This window comes from Macrobrachium nipponense, chromosome 1 (assembly GCF_015104395.2).
Source record: "Macrobrachium nipponense isolate FS-2020 chromosome 1, ASM1510439v2, whole genome shotgun sequence".
NCBI classification, from domain to species: Eukaryota; Metazoa; Arthropoda; class Malacostraca; order Decapoda; family Palaemonidae; genus Macrobrachium; species Macrobrachium nipponense.
In genome coordinates this window covers 126,124,646-126,147,015 of record NC_087200.1, presented here as the reverse complement: position 1 = coordinate 126,147,015, position 22,370 = coordinate 126,124,646, and the positions used below count along the sequence as shown (strand labels likewise).

The following is a 22,370-nucleotide window of genomic DNA, read 5'->3' as shown; positions in this document are numbered from 1 at the left end:
GGAGAATCTGTAATCATTTTTGATGTGGTCATGATCCATGAATAATTGTATTAATAGTAAAAATTATATTTATTTTTGAAGTGATTAGAATTTTTCTAAAATTTTCTATCAATGTAATCTGCATAATGCTGAAACCGAATAAGGATTAAGATTAAATGTGGTTTCACCAAATGTTTGTTGTACCAGTTTTCTGTGAACATTGTTCATTCTACTGAATTATAGTACTGTGCATACTTATAAAAAAATTTAATAGCAATGAAACAAAAATCTATCATTCATCCATATACTCATATAAGCAATGAAGCATCATTCTATACAAATAGACAATATATTGTTTATAGTTGGCAAAAAATTTCAGGGGTAAGGGAGCAGGGCAAAATAGTTTAAGAACCATTGGTCTAGAATCTAGAATGTAGAGCAAACTTAGGGACAGATAACTCTACGGAAGACTTTCGCCAAATTCACCGGACGTCTTTTAAAGTTGAGAAAAAGGAACTAGTACTCAAAATCTCGTCTGTCATATCTGGGTATACCACAATACAATTTGGCACCTTTACCGTATGTTTCAGTTTTTCTGGAACGTCATCACCGTCGATTTTATGGTGACTACTTCTGTACTTCCAAGTAGGAGACCATGTTTTGACATTATTGCAAGACTTAATTTTAACCTCGTTAACATGTTTCATGGTGAGTGGAAATATAAAATCCTGCATAGAATATACAAAATACACTTAGAAGTCTTGATCTGCCAATCAATCTAAAACTTCAGTTTTTTTTAGTAAATTTAATATATATATCTATATATATATATATAGATATATATATATATAATATATATATATATATATATATATATATACAGGCGGTCCCCGGGTTACGACGGTTCCGGCTTACGATGTTCCGAGGTTACGACGCTTTTTCTTAAATATTCAATGGAAAAATCCGTCCTGGGTTACGACGCTTGTTCCGAGGTTACGACGCTGACGCTTCCGACGCTCCGAGTTAACGACGCTTTAAAAAACGCATACTATGATAAAAATCCTTTATAGTTTAGCACAGTATATTAATAAAAATAAGTTTCTGGTTAGATTACAACAAAAATTTTGAGATTATGATGATTTTCGACACTTTTTTATGTTGTATTTTTCTATGTTTTTTAGTGACGCCTCATATGCGGAACTAGTTTCCGAGCGAATGAATACATACTAGTTTACATATAACAGTCCAAAAGCGCAAATAATGAAAAAATCATTGCTTGTTTCCAGTAATAATAACAAAACGAAGTTTCTGGTTAGATTACAACGCAAATTCCAAGTATCCAAAGAGAGACATTATCCAGTAATTTGATCAGAGAGAGAGAGAGAGAGGCGTCTTCCGACGCTCCGAGTTAAGGACAGAGAAGTGTTCGTTTCGTTAAACGGCCTCTGACTCATGCCAGTAAATGTTTTGTTGATACTAATAATATAAGCCTATTTTAAAGATACGTTTACTTTAATTAGTCTATATGATACGTAAATAGTAATCAACTGTTCTTGTAGCCCTCAATATTTGGCAAAATCGAAGTATCCAAAGAGAGACATTATCCAGTACGTAATTTGATCAGAGAGAGAGAGAGAGAGAGAGAGAGAGAGAGAGAGAGAGAGAGAGAGAGAGAGAGAGAGACGCTTTGGCAACAATGGTCTCGGGGGTTTTTATAGCTTCCTTCTGCTTGATGATCGTGGATATTGTAGAAGGATTTCGACCATACTCGTTTGCCAAATCGACGATACGAACGCCACGTTCATGCTTTGCTATAATTTCATGTTTTGCTTCCATCGAAATAATTTTCTTGGGTTTTTTCTTATCACCTGCTTTGTCTTTAGCTTTGAGACCCATGGTTAATAATAAAATAGACAAAATAACACGAAAAATAGGCGCAAATACAACGAACTAAACAACGACGTGTTAACATGCAGCACCAACAAACAAACAGACTGAACGCCATTTATCGGTCGCCTATACAACTAACACTCATCGCAAAATCGTATCTCAAATATTTCGTTGTATATCAAAGCTTGTATTTCGCAAATTTTCTGTTATATCTCAAAACATTCGTATATTAGGGCAATCGTATGTCAAGTTTCCAATGTAATTTGATTCAGAGAGAGAGGAGAGAGAGAGAAGAGAGGGTTGACAGAGAGAAAGAGAGAGACGAGAGGGAGAGAGAGAGAGAGCGAGAGGGGAGAGAGAGGTTGAGGAAGAGAGAGAGTGAGAGATAGAGAGAGAGAGAGACGCTTTGGCAACAATGGTCTCGGGGATTGACGTAACGTTTATTTTCTGAACAGATAGGACAGAGAAGTGTTCGTTTCATTAAACGGCCTCTGACTCATGGCAGGAAATGTTTTGTTGATACTAATATATAAGCCTATTTAAAGATACATTTACTTTAATTAGTCTATATGATACGTAAATAGTAATCAGCTGTTCTTGTAGCCCTCAAGATTTTGCAAAATCACTCCAGGTTGTACATAAAACTTCAAGAATGTAGTGTCACCAGAGGATTACAATAGTTTTTACCTTCAAGAACCAGCATTCTTTTATGAAATAACTCCAGGTTGTACATAAAACTACAGGAAACAACATGTAGTGTAACCAAAGGATTACAAGTAAGGTTTTTATAACTTTTTATTAGTTTAAGACATATTTCCAAGCGTCGTTCCGGCTTACGACGATTTTCGGCTTACGACGCGTCTCAAGAACGGAACCCCCGTCGTAACCCGGGGACTGCCTGTATGTATGTGTGTGTGTGTGTGTGTGTGTGCGTATAACTGGATCACGGAAATTTGAAACGTGATGAATATATAAATAAAGGCAAAATCCACAAATGAAAGTGAAACAATGGAGTAACTGCTGCGAGGATCTTCAACTTCTCGTCCTTTACTAAGCAGACTGATATAGATATGAAAGTGGGTTTACAAAGAGAGCTTATATAAATGACAGATAAGGATTATAAAGGAGATTATGTACCTGGAATCCAACACACCTGAAGAATGAGTAGACCTACCCAAAACAGCGGTACAGCTTAAGAGGTTTACAAAAGATTAAGTCCAACTTCTCAGAAGCAGGGACAAGACAATTAAAAGATTATACGAGGCAGCGACTGACCATCAAAAACAAAATTTTTAAAGCACAATTCAATAAATATCATTTTGGTAAACAATAACAATTTTTACAAGGTGAACATTTTCACAAAAAATATATTGAAATATACAGATACAAAGAAAATATCAATAATTTAAGTGAAACAAGATGCAATAAGAAAAAATACAACGTTACATTGGCTTTTTTTCAATAGTTCCATATACTGCTCAGCTGAATTCAAATATTTCTGGAAAGAACAACGCAGATATACAATGTATACAAATATACAATACATAATGATACTTTTAATTTACTTAAACTGAAAGAATATATTGTAAAATGTAAGGAAAACAGAGTGATGTAGTTAATTGTAATAAATGCAATATATATATATATATATATATATAATATATATATATATATATATATATATATATATATATTATATATATAGATATATATGAAGATAAAACTCCCATAAAACACTGTTTCAAAGTTGCAACCATATATTTCGAGCACTTCCTTCTGTGCTCCTGATCACTGGTAAAATATGGACATAGGATGTCTTACAAGAGTATATATACAAAACTTATGTAGGTGTGGCAGTAAGTCTCGGTTGGTGACCCGGGAAGGGTGGAAATTAAACTATTCCCAGGTGATTTTTGGCCTCATTAACTCCCGTCTGGCTACTCTTCCGGTGGTCGGATGTTCTTGGACACCTGCTTGAGGAGCGGCCTAAGGATTAGTTCGTCGATGTCATCCGATTTCCAGTGTCCTCCTGACAGGTTCATATTGTTGGTTTGATTGATGATAACAGATTCCAGCATTTTCCTTTTGTACGGACAGCTACTTTTGAAAATCAGCTCCACCCCACTCCAGTATTTAATAGTATGGCCTTTGTCCCTAATATGTAAGAAAATCCTCAAGTTCTCTGAGGCATATCGCACTGATCTTTTGTGTTCTGCTAATCTTTGCGAGATGGATCTACTGGTTTCCCCACCGTAAATCTCATCACAGTTGCCACACGGTATCTTGTAAACTCTGGCTTCTTCTCCTCTCTTATTTAGGTATACGTTAATGAGCGAACTACCGATGGATTTGTGATAATGAAAAATAAAAGAATTATTAGTCCTGAGGTGTTCTGTGGCATTTTGGATGTTTTCATCGTATGGAATTTTTATTTTATTGCTGAAGTCTATTTGTCTATTCTGAGTGGGACTCTATAGTATATTGTATTCGCTTTATTTTTTAGCGTTGTCGATAAGGTATGGTATTAGGTATAAGGTATGCATTAGGTATTGGTGGATCATGTTGAATTCTTTATCTACGTACCAATTTGAACATATTCTAAGCCCCCTGAGGAATAAGGTTGCACCCGACCATGATCTTTTCGGATACATCGTGGTAACTTAGGAAATAAATATATGAGACAGCGAGAGTGGATACTGTGAACGCATATCTATTCTGCTCTCTTATGATTAGTACATCTAGGAACGGCAATTTCTCGTCCTTTTCCCGTTCTGTTTTAAATAATATAGTCAGAACTAGCGAATTCAGTTGATTGAAAAATTCCTTGAAATCTCTCACGCTATCATCCCATTAAGTAAAAATATCATGTACGTATCTAAGCCAGACCGTATTACGGGGTTTGATAAGAGGACAAAATTTCTGTTTCGAAATATTCCATGTATATAGGTTTGCTAGAAATGGGGATAGGGGACTGCCCATGCTACAACCAATTTTTTTTTTTTTAAATTACCATTGAAAGATAGCACGTTGTTAGTTACACAGAGGTTGATTAGTTTTATTGTTTTGTCAATACCAAGAGGAAAATGTTCTTCATATGGTTGTAACTTCCTCTTTAGAGGACAAGACATCGGCGATCGGGACTTTGGTAAGTAATGATTCGACGTCAAGGCTGAGCAATTGGATGTTATTTGCTGGGATATTTAAACTGTTAAATTTTTGTATAAAATCTTCTGCATGTTTAACGTGGGAGGATGAGAATGTTCCTAGAAAGGGTGATAACAGGTCTGCAAGCCATTTGGATATTTTATACATGAAAGAGCCCCTGCTAGATATTATGGGGCGTAGAGGAATCCCATCTTTAGGAGTTCTTGGGAGGCCATAAAAATAGAGGAGAGAGGGGTTGATTATCTTAAATGACTCTAGTAATTGTATGTTCTCCTTATTACCCCCTATGGTTCTGACTGATTTGTTAAATTAGGCAGCAATGTTTGTAGGGGGATCTTTCGTTAATCTATCATAGGTCTCCGTGTCATTTAAAAGTTCATGAACTTTACTGATGTAAGTCTCCTTATCTAAAAAAACTATTTTCCCGTCTTTGTGATTATGATATCCGCCCTTTTTTTTTTTTTTAATCTAACTAACTCATTTTGGAATCTTTTCGGGAGCGAATTTTTGTTGCTGTTTTGTTCCAAGACATTTAACAAAATACTTTTGAGACATGCGTCTTTTTAGTCAAAGTTGTGTTTTGCAAAATGTTTATCAAAAGCAACTAAGAAATTAATGCAAGATTTAAGACCGTCTGTTCTTCTGCGGCGAGGGGATGGTTAGAGAGGTTCAGCACATCATTGCTTATAAGCCAAGATTATTTCATACGCTGTTCCTCATTAGTCTTTTTAATTTAGTGCGTCAATTTCTGGAGTGGGTTTCACTGCTTTCAATAGCATCTGACAGCACAAAATAGGAAAGATATTATCCGTACATAACATCATTCCGGAACAGGAGGCGAAGCGATGTGGCTGACTCGCTTATTTTTCTTCTTATCACATGGATGTCTCGATGTGTGGCGTGTATTCTGTCTTGGGGGAATGTACGGATGGAGTCCGGAAATGGGTCTGAAGTCGATGTCCATCGCGTGAAGCCGCACATTTTGGGAGAAACTCGTTCTTGTAGGCATTCTTTTGCCCATTATGGAAAATATAAGTTTACGTCAGATTTTCGGCTTCAACCCAGCCATCGAGCACATCTTTAGACGTTATGAACGAATATGACTGGGCTACACAAAATGAAGAACCAGAAAAGTTTTCTTCAAAAACGCCTACAAGAACAACTTTCTCCTAAAATGTACGGCTTCACGCGATGGACATCGACTTCAGACCCATTTCCGTAAAGATCATGGTCGGGTGCAACCTTATTCCTCAGGGGGCTTAGAATATGTTCAAATTGGTACGTAGATAAAGAATTCAACATGATCCACCAATACCTAATGCATACCTTATACCTAATACCATACCTTATCGACAACGCTAAAAATAAAGCAAATACAATATACTATAGAGTCCCACTCAGAATAGACAAATAGACTTCAGCAATAAAATAAAAATTCCATACGATGAAAACATCCAAAATGACTAATAATCCTTTTATTTTCCATTATCACAATTCCATCGGTAGTTCGCTCATTAATGTATACCTAAATAAGAGAGAAGAAGCCAGAGTTTACAAGATACCGTGTGGCAACTGTGATGAGATTTACTGTGGGGAAACCGGTAGATCCATCTCGCAAAGATTAGCAGAACACAAAAGATCAGTGCGATATGCATCAGAGAACTTGGGGATTTTCTTTCATATTAGGGACAAAGGCCATACTATTAAATACTGGAGTGGGGCGGAGCTGATTTTCAAAAGTAGCTGTCCGTACAAAAGGAAAATGCTGTAATCTGTTATCATCAATCAAACCAACAATATGAACCTGTCAGGAGGACACTGGAAATCGGATGACATCGACGAACTAATCCTTAGACCGCTCTTCAAGCAGGTGTCCAAGAACATCCGACCACCGGAAGAGTAGCCAGACGGGAGTTAATGAGGCCAAAAATCACCTGGGAATAGTTTAATTTCCACCCTTCCTGGGTCACCAACAGAGACTTACTGCCACACCTACATATATTTTGTAAATATACTCTTGCACGAGTATGTCCATATTTTACCAGTGATCAAGAGCACAGAAGGAAGTACATAATACGTATATGGTTGAAACGTTAAAACAGCGTTTTATGGGCCTTTTATCTTCACATTATACTATTGTATTACAGTATAAAGACATTCATATATATATATATATATATATATATATATATATATATAGATATATATATATATATATATATATATATATATTGTGACGTTTATAGATCGTTTCGTCTACCCCAAAATTAATTAATTAGTTTGATTTGGAAAAGGGCAGCCATTCCCTCTAATTATCAGCTGATTTTTAGTAAACACGGGAAACCAAAAACCCGCCAGCCAGAGGTAGGGGGGTTCCTAAGTTGTGGGAATATAGTCTTTTGTCCGCTTTAGGGACGTATCTCGAAGGGAAGGATGCAGGCAGATTGGTACTTCTTAGACCTATACCTTAAGCTCTTTTTACCTTGTGAACCCTCTGCTGGCGTGTATGTTCCTGGTTTCCAGGATTTTGCCTTTGCTCGTGGGGGTTAAGTCGACCCCAACACCCATGGAAAACACCTGGATTCGGCCTCAGTCGTCTCCAGACACGACCTTCGGACGGATGTCCGACCACCTGCCTTCCTTGTAGGCCTACCCAGGGCGTCAGTGGCGCGCCAATAGACCCAGTCCTAAGACAAAGCCAGGCCACGTTTTTCTACAAAGATCCACTGAACACGACATCCAGGTACGTCTTGGGAAACAGCATATTGCCTGTCCCTTACCTCCTATTATCTATTTGATCCTCATTTTCCCAATTCAATTTCCAAACCAAAAGGAACTCATCCTTTTGTTCCCTCTCACTGCCTCATGGCCGCATGCTTCCCCTTGTGTGATCGTCCCAGACAAATGAAGTCATTGCATACCTCAGTGATACATTAAAAAGTTCCTTTTCCCCAGTGTTAGAGAACTAAACAAATGAAATTGGGCAATAAATCCTTTTTCTTTTATCTTGTTTAATCTGGGATTCTTTTTCCAGATTCCCTGAGTCACGTGTCACGTCTCTCTGCCCGCAAGTGTTGCATTACCCAAGTTTATGAAACCAGCTTGTAAGAATTCCATTTTGAGCCAGCTATTATCCATTTGTGAGATATTATAAGTCCCAACGTGTGGACGCTGCATTTACTTTTCTCCAGGCCAGTACGGGCCTTTTGTAAATAAATAGCTGTAAAGTAACTAGTTGAGTTTCTGGCGACCTTTTCCTCTAAAGAAATTATCACTAACTATCAGTTTTACGGTAAGTTCAATTAATTTCATCTTGTCCCCCCTCCATTATTTCTGTTTACGTATCGAGTCTCTCAAGGCCGGGCTCATACGTAAAAGTGGCGACTCTTGCCAGTCTCCTGGCTTGCCAGCATCGAATCTGGGCTTGCTTAAAAAAAAGCTTGTAAATTGCGTTATCCTTGTAAAACGAATGTAAATGTTTTTCAAAGTGCAAAACAATGCATACTTGCAGGGAAAGACGCACACTGGCTCACGGTAAGGTATACCATTCATTAATATGATTATTTTATAACAAATGTTAGCTTAAGGTACGTTTAAGTATTTTTGTTTTCGAAGTGTTTAAAAGAGTGTAGTTAGAAATATTATATTGTAACGGCCAGAGCGCCGAGCAAATTCTGTTATTTTGTAAATCACATTGTTCTCGTCGGACGAGACAGAGCACGTGTATTAGATGCCAGAAAGTACCAGATAAAACTAGGAAGTGCTTTGCCAGGGTTTATTGTTGTGTAGAAAGCCTAGCTAGTTAGGAGTGTTTTACTAATAGTTACGGCAAAAGAAGTGTACAATTCTTTTGTCTGTGATATGTTAGGGAATTCATTTTTAACTTAGTTTTCATTCCAAGTGTTGGTAACCGCTCAAGCTGCCCAGCTTTCTCAGCTTCGCGCAGGCGCACTCTCATGCCTGCCAGCCAACCTTCGTTTCTCACAAAGAGGCAGCCATGTTTTGATCCCTTTAAGAATTATCTAAACGATTTAAGCAAAGTAACGTAAGTCTTGAAAGTTTAACGTAAATAATATTAATCTCGGTACTAGTATCTATCGTTCTGCCAGAGAAATTAACGTAATTCGCCTTGAATAAGAAATTAGAATTTCGTGTTGTAAATCGCCTTCACGTTTACAGAAAATCAGCTGTTTTGAACGACACGCTGATAGCGCACCACTCTGCTGGCTCGCCTCACGTGTTTCACCTCGCATCGCTCACTCGCTCGCTGAGCGAAAGTTTCATTTCACTTCGTACTTAACGTAACCTCATTCACAAATGTTTGCTAACATCGTTTAAAATCCTTACCGTCATTTCACTTGTCACAAGGACCTAGTATACTTACGTAAAGTTAACGTAAATCTCCAAGTAGAGTAAATTACAAGAATTGTTAACGCAAAACGCGTCTTTGTAAAATTCATATTGAAACGCACATCATTTCATAAGCGCACGCCGCTACCATTAACGTAAAAATCGTTCACCGCGAGCGCGTTATCATTTTCATAAAACGTTATCAAAAGCAATTCTTTCATTAAACGTTAACGTAAGTAGATAATTTAACGCAAGTTGCGTCATATTAAACTAACATTAGTAGTTCAATTCAATATAAGGGAGTTCATTCATATATCATTTTTCACCCTCTCCGAGAGAGAGAGAGAAAGAGAGAGAGAACCAGAACCCAGTATTCACAAAGCCAAGAGTACTACATCTTACCATTAATTATAGCATGCAGAATTAACATTATTTTAGTCTCTTGTGTCTTTCATTTACACAGCGTGATACGTACGCGCCTGTGTCCATTGCAGTTTGCAAGCATTCATTTATTTCATTTATCGAGTACTTCAGCGAGGGACTGAACATTTCTAAAATTTCCATTACCTGTCGTTGCCCGAGTGGTCTTTTCATTTTCTTTATCACAAAAGACTTGCGTATACCGCAAGCACAACCCGCACAGTGTGCCACGCAAATTCATTACTTCCAGACAGGGAAGTCGTTACCAGTTTAGGACTGGCCACCACCAGTGCACGTCAGGTCTTACCATTTTACAGTGCCACTAATTCTTGACACTGTCCATCGACTGGCTGCTGAAGTACTCCCACCTTTTACTTTCTCTCTTCCACTATTACCCTCTGCCACGAACAGAGTACCATTTCACTTCAGTATATTTAAGTATACTGCATGTAGTGTCCGGGACACACCAGCACGCTACCAGTGCCCAAAAAGGAACGCCTCCTCATAAGTGCCATTGCACCTGTACAGGTAGCCATTAAACCTGCGTGTCCGTCCTTACAGAACGCCCAAGTAACTAGTGTGTCCAGGTACCAGGGTCAGTGATCCTTCGGAACACTCAGCAAAGGAAACGCCTCCCGAAGTGCCGCAATACCAGCCTTAAGTGCTGTCAAACCTGCGTGTCCGTCCTTGCGGAACGCCCATTCATTAGAGTATCCACAATTTTGGATCACTCCCCCATGGAACGCCTCCATAAGTGTGACGTACGCCGCACACTATTTTGATTTGTTCGCCTCATCAGAAGGTGCCAATTCCAGAAGTGCCACCAACTTACGGGACACTTCCCAAGTGCCACAGAGCACCCAGTCTTTTCAGACCTTTTTCTCTACCACGTCGCAGAACACATTTCCAAGTGAGTGCCACTTTACCCAGCAGGCACTCCCATTCCATCCATTACCCTTCCTGGCCATTATTTTAAACTTTATCAGAGCCTCCACTGCAGCCTAAAGAAATGGCTTCTGCTGCCCAACCACATATATCCATGGAGCTGGAGAGGCTCCAGACACTCATGGCTCTGGGCACGAACGCCGGTTACACTGGGCAGGAACTCACCCAGTGGGTGAAGGGGCAGACGGACGATCTGCTCCTGCAAGAGAGAGCCGCCAGAGCGAAGAAGAGGACGAAGAAGAGAGAAGAAAAAAGAAGCAGAGAGGAAGGCAAGGGAAGAAGAGAGAAAGCATGAGCTAGCTCTCAAGGAGAAGGAGCTCGAGGTGGAGAAGGCACGACAGGTGAACGCCGAAGCCCTAGCCATGCAGCCAGCTCCCAGCCCCACACCTACGGTGTCGTCCAATCCTATAGCCAGCATTAACGCTCTCATCCCGAAGTGGACTGAGGATGAGCCCGAGGCATGGCTGGAAGAAGTGGAAGCCTTATTCGAGAACTACCCTACCACTGAGATAGAGAGGGCTGCCCTGCTTGCCAAGCACCTGGATGGCAAGGCTAAGACTGCCCTCCGCTCACTGGATCAGGGTCAGCGAGGGGACCTGGTGGAAGTTCACCGGGTCATTACGAAGGCCTATGAGATCACCCCGGAGAGGTGGAGGCAGCGTTTCCGAGGTCAGGCCAAGGAAGTTGGCTGGGCCTGGGGAGATTACTCCTACCACAAAATCCAAGCCGGAAAGCGCTAGCTCGAGGCCATGTCATGCACCGAGTTCCAGGACCTGTTTAACAGGATCATGCTGGAAGACCTCTACTAGTGTGTACCTGGGCCACTCGCAGTGCACCTTAACGACAAGCAACCCAAGACACTTGCGGAAGCTTGTCGCCTGGCTGACGACTGGGAAACTTTCAACCCCTCTCACAGCACCACCCACCGACGCATGGTGCCACCCGGTCCTCTCTCTGGATCCACACGGCCAAGGGACGCCCACCAAGGACACCCACGGACTTGCAACGTTTGCAAGAAAGTGGGTCACCTCGCAGCAGAGTGCCGCCTCAAGAGCGCTGCGAGCCACAAACCTCCTCAGAACCCTCCTAGGCCACCGAATGGTGCCTCAGCCTCCTCTCAAGACCAGTCAGATGCCTTACAGAGACCAGCCCAGCAGAGGGACTCCTGCAGAGCCTGTGGGGCTACCAGGAACTACTCCCCTGGATATCCCGGGTGCCCCAAGCACGTGCCTTCGACCCGGCACGTCCACCTGATCAGTGCCACAACCCCCTCGGCCGTTATGCCCGAGTCCAGGTCTCACCCTGAGCGGGTGTGGACCACTTCAGTCACAGTGGCACCCCTGGATGGCTCTACCCTACCTGTGACTCTGCCAGTTACGGTAGATACCGGCTCCGATCTGTGTCTCATAGACAGGGACCAAGTGCCACCCAGTGCCACCGTCGACGAACACATCAGGTGGGCCATGACTTGGGTCGAAGGGCAGTCCAATACCGTTCCCAGAGTCGTCCTGCAGGTCACCACTCCTTGGTGCACCAAACCTCACCGCCTAGGTGTAGTGCGTACGATTCGGCATGGAGTAGGTTTCCTATTGGGACGGGACCTCCTCTGGGGATGTCCCTCCCCCACACCACTGCAGGGCCAAGCTACCTCACCACATCCAATCACGGCCAGAGAGGACTCTTCACCTGTGCCAGAGCACACTGCCAGCCTTGGTGACTCCACAGATTCGCAGCCTGTGGGGCCATCCAATGCCACAGAAGAAGTTCTGGAACCAGTTCTGCCGAGATTGTGGCCGCAAGGGTCACATGTCTGCCAACTACGTAGGGTGCGCGAATTACAATATTCCTGCCATGGCAATGGCAGTTACCAATCCTTCGTTACTAGGACCCCCAGCTCAGGGCCCTATAACCGTCGCATCCCTCCAAGGTCATTATCCACCAAGCCATGTCAGAGCCTTTGATGACTCCGGCGCTCAAATCTCCCTGATACGGGAAGATCAAATTCCCCGAGGGGCTACCGTCAATAGACGGCAACTGATCACGATTGAAGGCATCAATCATAGTAAGATGATCCTTCCCACCGTCCAATTGAGAGTCGTACGACCTCACCTTACCAAGGTATGTACACTTGCAGTTGCAAGCTACCTTCCAGGAGGTTACGACCTCATCCTAGGGCATGACCTGAAGTCTCCCATTACCAAGGGCCCGCTGAGAGGTATTGCACCTCCGGTACCCACCACAGGTCCAGTCGACCTCAACTCTCTGCCAGTGCCACTTGGCAGCACTGGGCAGTGCCAAGCTCCGTCCAGCCTGGACGTAGAGCCACCACAGAACTTGACCTCTGCGCCTGGCCCCGAGCTAGCGCCGGCGCCTAACCTAATCAAGGATCCTCCTACAGGAGATCCTCCAACAGGCATGGAGCTTACCGCAGCCCATGGCCAATCTCCAGCCCATAATTCTTCTTCAGCCTCACCTCTGTCGCCCGAGGATGAACCTCCGGCAGACCTTACCTTCATACCTCCTCTGGAAAACCAGGAACTGCCCGACACGGAGTCAGCCTGGAGTTTTCCCCTTACGACGGCTGTCGCAGCAGCTGAAGTGAGGGCCTCCCCTGCAGTAGTTTCCACCTCTACGACGGTTGCTGCAGATACCGAAGTAGGGTGTTCTCCTGCAATCCCTCAGGCTACCACTGCCTCTGCTCCTGACGGCGTTCCTGGCCTTACCCCAGAGTCGGTGCCTCCGTCTACTCCTAGGACTGGTATAGCCAGGTCCTGGAGGAATAAGAAGAAGAAGAAGAAGGGACGTAACAAATCATTAACACACTAACCAAAGAGCCACATGCTCTCCTTGACACCTGTACCCGAGGTACAGTGTCACATTCATTTGCAGAGTGATCCTGGCACCTACCCAGAGAAGGTAGCCAGCCTGATCTCTGCCAGTAAACTAACTAGAAATGGTGATACTATCCCTCACTTAAATATAATTACCTCATTACATTTCCATCCTGGTAATGCACTAACCACTCATCATCGTCACGCATCATTACCTCACCTCATGTATTTTAACAATTCCGGCGACACATTTACTGCTGTGCGTACCACACTCTGGAATGATTGCGTCTCCCTTTAACTGTATTGAGTAGGTTAGGCTAATGATTTAGTACCAGGGCATTAGGCTAGTGGCAAGTAGAATTTTCAAGACAACCCGTAGTTATTACTTAGGCTAGACTACATTACTCCATTAAGTTAGTACACTTAGCATCTCCACCTATAAGTTAGATAGGCCACTGTAGTTAGCTGTATTGCTGCTCTAAAAAACTTCAAGTTGGAGTAGGAGAACTGGGTAGTCGAGACGATCAACTTATTTAAGCCAAGACCTTCACGCCCGAAAGGGAGTGAATGCCTTCTTAACAGGGGGAGCTGTGACGTTTATAGATCGTTTCGTCTACCCCAAAATTAATTAATTAGTTTGATTTGGAAAACGGCAGCCATTCCCTCCAAATATCAGCTGATTTTTAGTAAACGCGGGAAACCAAAAACCCGCCAGCCAGAGGTAGGGGTGTTCCTAAGTTGTGGGAATATAGTCTTTTGTCAGCTTTAGGGACATATCTCGAAGGGAAGGATGTAGGCAGATTGGTACTTCTTAGACCTATACCTTAAGATCTTTTTCCTGTGAACCCTCTGCTGGCTGTATGTTCTGTTTCCAGGATTTGCCTTGCTCGTGGGGGGTTAAGTCGACCCCAACACCCATGGAAAACACCTGGATTCGGCCTCAGTCGTCTCCAGACTTGACCTTCGGACGGATGTCCGACCACCTGCCTTCCTTGTAGGCCTACCCAGGGCGTCAGTGGCGTGCCAATAGACCCAGTCCTACGTCTTGGGAAAATATTTGATCCTCATTTTCCCAATTCAATTTCCAAACCAAAAGGAACTCATCCTTTTGTTCCCTCTCACTGCCTCATGGCCGCATGCTTCCCCTTGTGTGATCGTCCCCAGACAAATGAAGTCATTGCATACCTCAGTGATACATTAAAAAGTTCCTTTTCCCCAGTGTTTAGGAGAACTAAAACAAACAAAATGAAATTGGGCAATAAATCCTTTTTCTTTTATCTTGTTTAATTTGGGATTCTTTTTCCAGATTCCCTGAGTCACGTGTCACGTCTCTCTGCCCGCAAGTGTTGCATTACCCAAGTTTATGAGACCAGCTTGTAAGAATTCCATTTTGAGCCAGCTATTATCCATTTGTGAGAGATTATAAGTCCCAACGTGTGGACACTGCATTTACTTTTCTCCAGGCCAGTACAGGCCTTTTGTAAATAAATAGCTGTAAAGTAACTAGTTGAGTTTCTGGCGACCTTTTCCTCTAAAGAAATTATCACTAACTATCAGTTTTACGGTAAGTTCAATTAATTCATCTTGTCCCCCCTCCATTATTTCTGTTTACGTATCGAGTCTCTCAAGGCCGGGCTCATACGTAAAAATATATATATATATATATATATATATGAATAATTATCACATCGAACCGTGATCCACTTTATATATCAATTCAAGCTACAAATGTCCTTTAATATCTAATTCACTTACCTCCCAAATGATATATTTTCATATATGTACGAAGGGGAATTTTTTAATTGATAATAATTTCGTCCCCCCATGGGATCGAACCACCGTCCAAGTGGACGGGGACGAAATCAGGACAGTCAGTGACGCTATCCAATCAGCCAACAGAGACGCTTTCTCTGTTGGCTGATTGGTTAGCGTCACTGACTGGTCCTGATTTTGCGTCCCCGTCCACTTGGGACGGTGGTTCGATCCCATGGGGGGACGAAATTATTATCATTAAAAAAATTCCCCTTCGGTACATATATGAAAATATATCATTTGGGAGGTAAAGTGAATTTAGATATTAAAGGACATTTGTAGCTGAATTGATATATATATATATATATATATATATATATATATATATATATATATATATATATATATATATATATGTGTGTGTGTGTGTGTGTGTGTGTGTGTATATAAATTTTTTGCAGGATTTCAGGGTGGGGGGCAAGTGCCCCCTCTTGCCCATATGTGCAGGCGTCCACTGTATACCAATGGTTCTTATACTTTGTATTACACTGCCCCTTGAGGAGTTGGTTCTTTCCTCCATTCCCACCTTGCATCTGTGAGTAAAATTCCACCCCAGATTTAAATGAAAATTAAAAATATAGGGAAAGAGAAGGGGTTTCCCGGTATAGGGAGGAAAGTAAATAATAAAAAAACAGTAGACTTTAGGAAACTAACGTCATAAGGCGATACTTTTGCATTTCTTCATAAACTTCTGAATATCAGTTCCTCACTCTTCTTAAGAGAATAACGAATATAATTAGGGAATTTTTAATTTTTCCTTAGGGCTCGCACCTCACATAGAAACTGTTGACGCCGCCCCATTAAAGAACCAATGCTGAATACTAACCAAACTGGCTTACTTCACAAACAATAAGAAGTATCCTACTTACCACGGACACCCATAACGGCAGTCTATTTATTGTATTTCGGCATCTTACTTGCCATTTTAATATAAGCAAGATAATTCACATCATTCTTTTTAGGCAGGCCACAAAAAGGACAAGTTGACGTCCTGCTTGAGATGGTGCAGGATGTCTGGCGAGCCCAATAGATTATCAAGACTGAACTCAAAATAATTGTTGGCATACCCCCCAAAAAAAAAGTTTCTTCATCAAAAAAAGTTATCGGATTTCACAAATTTGCCATACTTTGCCTAGAGATAAGTATAGTAGCTAAGTAATGTTGAAAGGGCCGAAATCCAAGATCAGAATGCGATCAGACGATGAGTCGTCAGTGGCTCATGGCAGTTCATTAGGATCGAGATCGGATGATAGAAAAATTAGAACTATAACAAAATCCACGGCTCTGCAGCTAAGCCACACCCAATGCTTAAGTCACGACCATTCCTTGAAGCTGACTGGTTGGCAATGGTTATAAATGTTGGTTACTCTATGGTTCTTTTCATCTTCATTAATCTAGCAATAGTTGTTTTACCGAACTAAAATCAGTTCTGCTGATTATCAAAACGAAACTTTATATTACCGCTTGAAATAAAATCATAATACATATCTCCCTAAACATGGTAAAAAAAATGGGAAAATATGAATGTAGTCAGGAGTGTTCCGCAAAGCTACAATGTAGTTTATCGTAGATGAGGATCACGGAGAATATCTGCGTTCGAATCGGTGCACTTGAATTACAAGGCAATGGTGATTACTGTCTGATATTGCCAAGCATGTTAATACACCATTCAAAATTTAAACACAAAGACTGTCGTAGAGCTTTGCAGACTGGTATTTCTTATTAATTTCAGGAAATTTGACTACATTTAGTCATAAAATCGTCATCACTGCAATCTTTTACACATTCAGTTGGATGTCAAGCAGTAACTGGACTCTAAAACCAGAATAGGCCTACGTTTAGCTTGACGTTACAGTATGATAGGCTATACCATTCATACTAGATCAGATTTGCTGAGATTTTCCTTAAGGACATAATATCCTTCCGAAATAACAGGATCATAAAATGACATATAGACCTAAAATGTCCTGTGTCTTTTTATCGGTTTATACGTAGCTCATGACGTTTGAATTATAAGCCTATCTTATATTTAGCCGTTTTATTATGGGTTCTTGTTGTCGTTATTCGTGTCTTCGTTGTGCTTGTATAGTGTCCTCGAAAACTTTTCACATGGTTTGCTAACGTTGCAAATAAACATTCATAAAAGAATAAAGAATGAGAGAGAATTTAATGACACTAATCTATCCTTTTGTCCACAATTAAATCTACAGTAATGCCCTAAAATCAAATGAATCGTGGTTTAGGTCGTCCTACATGTCTTATTCAACCATTATTATTTTTTCTTTCTTTCTTTCTTTTTCGTTATGTACCTTATGATGCTTCTTACCACAATCTTCACGGTCATAGCAATGCTACAACAGCCTTATCTTTAATCATTACAGCAATATAATTGTTTCCATTTTGTAAATATAGTATATATTTCATATAATTTATTGAGAGCGGTTCGACAGTTGTGCGTATGGCTGAGACATCCCGATCGGTCAGCGTGCCATCGGCGATGTGACCCCAAGTTTTACTATTATTCTCCGTGGTACTACATATACCTAAGTGGCGTTATACACATTTTCTCTTAGTTACCTGTGCTTTTGCCATAAAATGAAAGAAACTTGAATTTCACAGGGTATTATACATCGTTGTGTTGAAACTTTGTACTAATACATATAATATATATATATGTATTATATATATAATATATATATATATATATATAGATATATGGTATATATATATAGTAAATATATATATATATATATATTATATATATATATAATATATATATATAACAGGCAGTCCCCGGGTTATGACGGGTTCGGCTTACGATGTTCCGAGGTTAAGGCTCTTCTCAATTGTACCATCAGACATTATTTTCAGGGTGACGACGCATGTTCCAGGGTTTCGACGCCTACAACGCTGATCTGGCAGATGAAATATGACACCAAAAATGCAAAATAATCAATATTTGAAGGTTTTTTTGATGAAAAGTGCAATAAGAATGCAGTTTACATAGTTTTCAATGCACCCAAAGCATTAAAAGTAGGGTTTTCTTTGGATTTTTTACAATGTTCCGGCTTACGACGATTTTCGGCTTATGACAAGTCTCAAGAACGGAACCCCCATTGTAACCCGGGGACAGCCTGTATATATATTTATTGGTACCTTAACCTATGAGTTTTCCAAGGTACAAGCCATCACTCAATTGATTTTTTGCTTTATTACACAAGCAAAAAATTGCGGTACGAGCTCCTGACGTCGCTGTTCCGTAGATGATGTAGTGATGAAAATTAAGATGAGCAAAGAAGAAAAAGCAAATATGCATCTTTTCCATGATTCTTTTAAAACTCTTATACATTATTTCAGCATATCTAATAATATTGTATGTATTCTCTTACTATTGTTTTATAAAATTCTGCTAACAAGCAGTCAATCTTTCGGTTTGGAAATCAGTTGATGGCGAATACGAGTTTGTTTCGCCATATTTAACTCGATTCTGAGCAAATTTTCTTGCCTAAACGAATATCTAGATACTTATATATATGAGACAAGGAAAATTTTTGTTATACATGTTTTTAAGTTGAAATATGACTGAATACGTCTCGTTGTGATTGTGAAATAAATTGTTTTTTTCCATTAACAGATTATGTTGGTGGCATGTTTATTGAGTAAAAATATTACGTGATTCTGTTCACTATTTTCACTTCATCGTAATACAAGCTTTACGTTATTTTTATTCTATCAGTGTGACACCAACAGTAAAATGTGTTCTTTCAAGCCCAGTAGTTTTGATTAAAATGATTTTCTCTCAATATTATTATGGTTGTGTTTGATGGCATAAGTTTACGGGAGTTTTATCCTAGTTGCTGATGCACGATAATAGTCATTAGCATCTTGAACAGTTTTCTCAGCTTCAGCTACAACTAGGTTTAAGTGTATCAGAATATTTCCGTGTTGATCTTTTATCTATGGTGAATAAAGTTATTACATAAAAATATCTCAGTCCTATTCTACATACCGTCATTTATACCGTAACTACGGTACTATCGTACGATGGTTGAAATACAAGCCATACAGATGTTGTTATATATATATATATATATATATATATTATATATATATTATATATATATATATATATATATATATATATATATATATATATATATCTATATATATCTATATATCTATATATATATCTATATATATATATATATATATATATATATATATATATATATATATATATATAAACAAATCTTATGGCTTCATTAATTCACTTAAATGAGAACTATGAAACACCAAAATAATCATATCTAATTTAAACAATGCTTATTTAAAAAACCACAATCAGGAAAAATTGGGTCTACTTTGAGATCATATGCAGATTGTTATGCTTCATCAACATTAAATCTACCATAAAATTCACAATTCCACAATAACAGTTACTGAAGTATAAAAACAGACAGGCTAGGGTTACCAATCATAAGGGGTGTATTTATTTTGATAAAAAAAGTAAAAAAACATTAATAAAGAGACAGAACTTCAAGAAAGAACACAAATATTGCAAGAAACACATACGGCAATTTTCGTTAATTTCATCAGAACCATCTGCGCAGTCAGGAATTCCATCGCAGAGGAATGCTAGGGATGTACATCTGCCATTTTGACATTCATACTGATGAACTTCGCAAGTTTGAACGAAAGAATCAAACAAGGATAGAAACTAATGGATACTTAGAGATTATCTGAAGAAGATAATCTCTATTTTACTGAATTTGATTCCTTTATTGAAAAAGATATTTACTAAAAGTATGTAAACATAAATTTATTAGCTCAAAAGATAAGGAAAATATTAATAGTAATCCTAAGTATACAAATCAAAGCCTTTTCAATGTAGAATATCTTTCATGCATAACTGAATGAAGGTAGTTACAAAGTTGACCATATGATGGTACTGTTGAGTGACTGCTAGCATCTTAATCCTTCCACTCAAGCCAAGATATATATATCAGAGAAATTAATTACGACCAAATCCCGCAACCAAGTTACTATTGTACGTTTACCGACATTCTGAAAAAATTTCTTAATCTTGTTGTAAAGCACTGTGTGAACAGAATCCCTAGAATCCATTCTTCTTAATTTGTTTGCCTTGTTTACACAACTAAGAAACAGATGCAAAGATCCTATCACTTTCATTTGATACTTCCCAGCAAAAAAAAGAACTTGTCTCTCCTACAAAGACTATTAATCCACTTGTTCGAATAGTGAGGAACATGAAAAGTAAGAGGCCCTCCTCTAGGCATTAATTACCTCCTAAAACCAGTTTTCTTGTCTGAGGTTGCAAGACCTGTCACTGAAAAATCTAAGTATTTAGTCCTAGATCTAGCCACAAAACTGCTTGAGAGGTGGACATGACCACAGACTCTAAGACATTCAACTCTAAAGCATTGAAGGTTAGGCCTTCCTGTCGAAGCCTTTGGAGGGGCAGATCATTGGTCCACCGACAGACTGACAATTCTAATTGGGGAGGAGTAGGCTCTTAAGACTTTCAGAAAGTAGTAGTATCTCTTCTGTCATGAAAATGGTTGAGAAAGGAATTTGCTCAATCTGCTGGAGGCAAGAGAACTACCAGGTCTGCAAACCAATTTGTTCTCTTCCAAACACCATAAGGCCCAACTGTGACCAAGGTCGCTTTACCAACAGATACACTTCCAGAGGGCCACCCATACCCAACTCTGTAAACGAGACCACAAGCAGCAAGGTCATCCTTCTCTGATGGTTACATCTATGAATGAATTTAATTACTTTCAAATAATGTTGCTTCAATTCTGTCAGTATGGGCTACACAAAGGGAAGGACTTTCCAAGGACAAAGGATCTCCTACAGAATAAGCTGAATCTTACTCAGCCAAGCAAAAAGACTTTAGAGGAACAGAACCTCTGTCTTGTTGATTTTCTCTGGGAGAGCCAGGTAAATCTCCTGAAAGGAGTGATGCCAGAACAGAAGCATTCATCAAAACATTGTTTCTATTAACACTGGCATCTCAGGAGACTGGCATAGATGAAGGGGGAAAGGAATAAGACCAAGAATTGATTACTTAGCTGACCACACAAGCAAGAAGAGAAACACAAGTGCAGAAGTAGAAGGGAATAGGGATCTCTCTTGCAAGACTGGTCTCTGTTAGAATAAGATGAAAGAGCTAGATCACCTCTTCACCAAGCACGACTGGTTCTGAAGAAGATTCGTGTGTAATTAGTTGTCAACCTTTCAGTTGTAGTGCCTTTCCCTGTGACTCTAGAGGAGAGAGGCGGGAAGAAGTGAGGAGGTACTCTCCACACCCTGTCTCAAGTTCAGGCATATGGAGAGACAGAACACTCATGAGAAGGGAAATGAGTTCTCCTCTTGTGTACACTGAAGTGTGTATGAGAGTGATGTTTACATTATGATCACTATCTTAAAGATCTTCAATCATGGCTCTGCTCCCTGGAGGAGAGATATATTAGGCATGAGATGACCATCTGGACTTCCAACAAATGAATTTAGATATTCCCTTCATTCTCTTCTGTCTGTGTGAAGTGCAAGTCTCATAAAAAGAAACATGACAATGAATATACACGCAATGATGATGATGATTCGGACAAGGAGGACTACTTGGACTTTTCCTTTTCCTCTTGTCACATAGCACACTAGCTGCCCCACGGCCAGAACTCATAGAGAAAAGTACTAAAGAAGTAAGCTTGTCTGGAGGATGATCAGCAAGGAGAGCCACTTAAAGCATATGGTGTCTAGTAACAGTTGGAGTTACAAAAGCTGTGGCCTTCACAGACACATTACTATCAACTAGACGTACCACCACAGAGAACATTTTAAGAAGAGATTTCTTTGCTCTTTTCCACCAAACTATCTAGAAGGCAGAAAAAATACTGGCTACTAGGAACACAATTTAGGTCAAATTTTAAGATTTTCATAGGATGACAACTCACA

General features: G+C 40.0%; 1 protein-coding gene across 3 annotated transcripts in view; it reads right to left on the bottom strand.

Moving 5' to 3' along the window:
- Positions 1–22,370, bottom strand: part of LOC135219606 (adhesion G protein-coupled receptor L1-like) — a 317,272-nt gene that overhangs the window by 148,038 nt on the left and 146,864 nt on the right. The gene's annotated exons all lie outside the window — the stretch shown is intronic.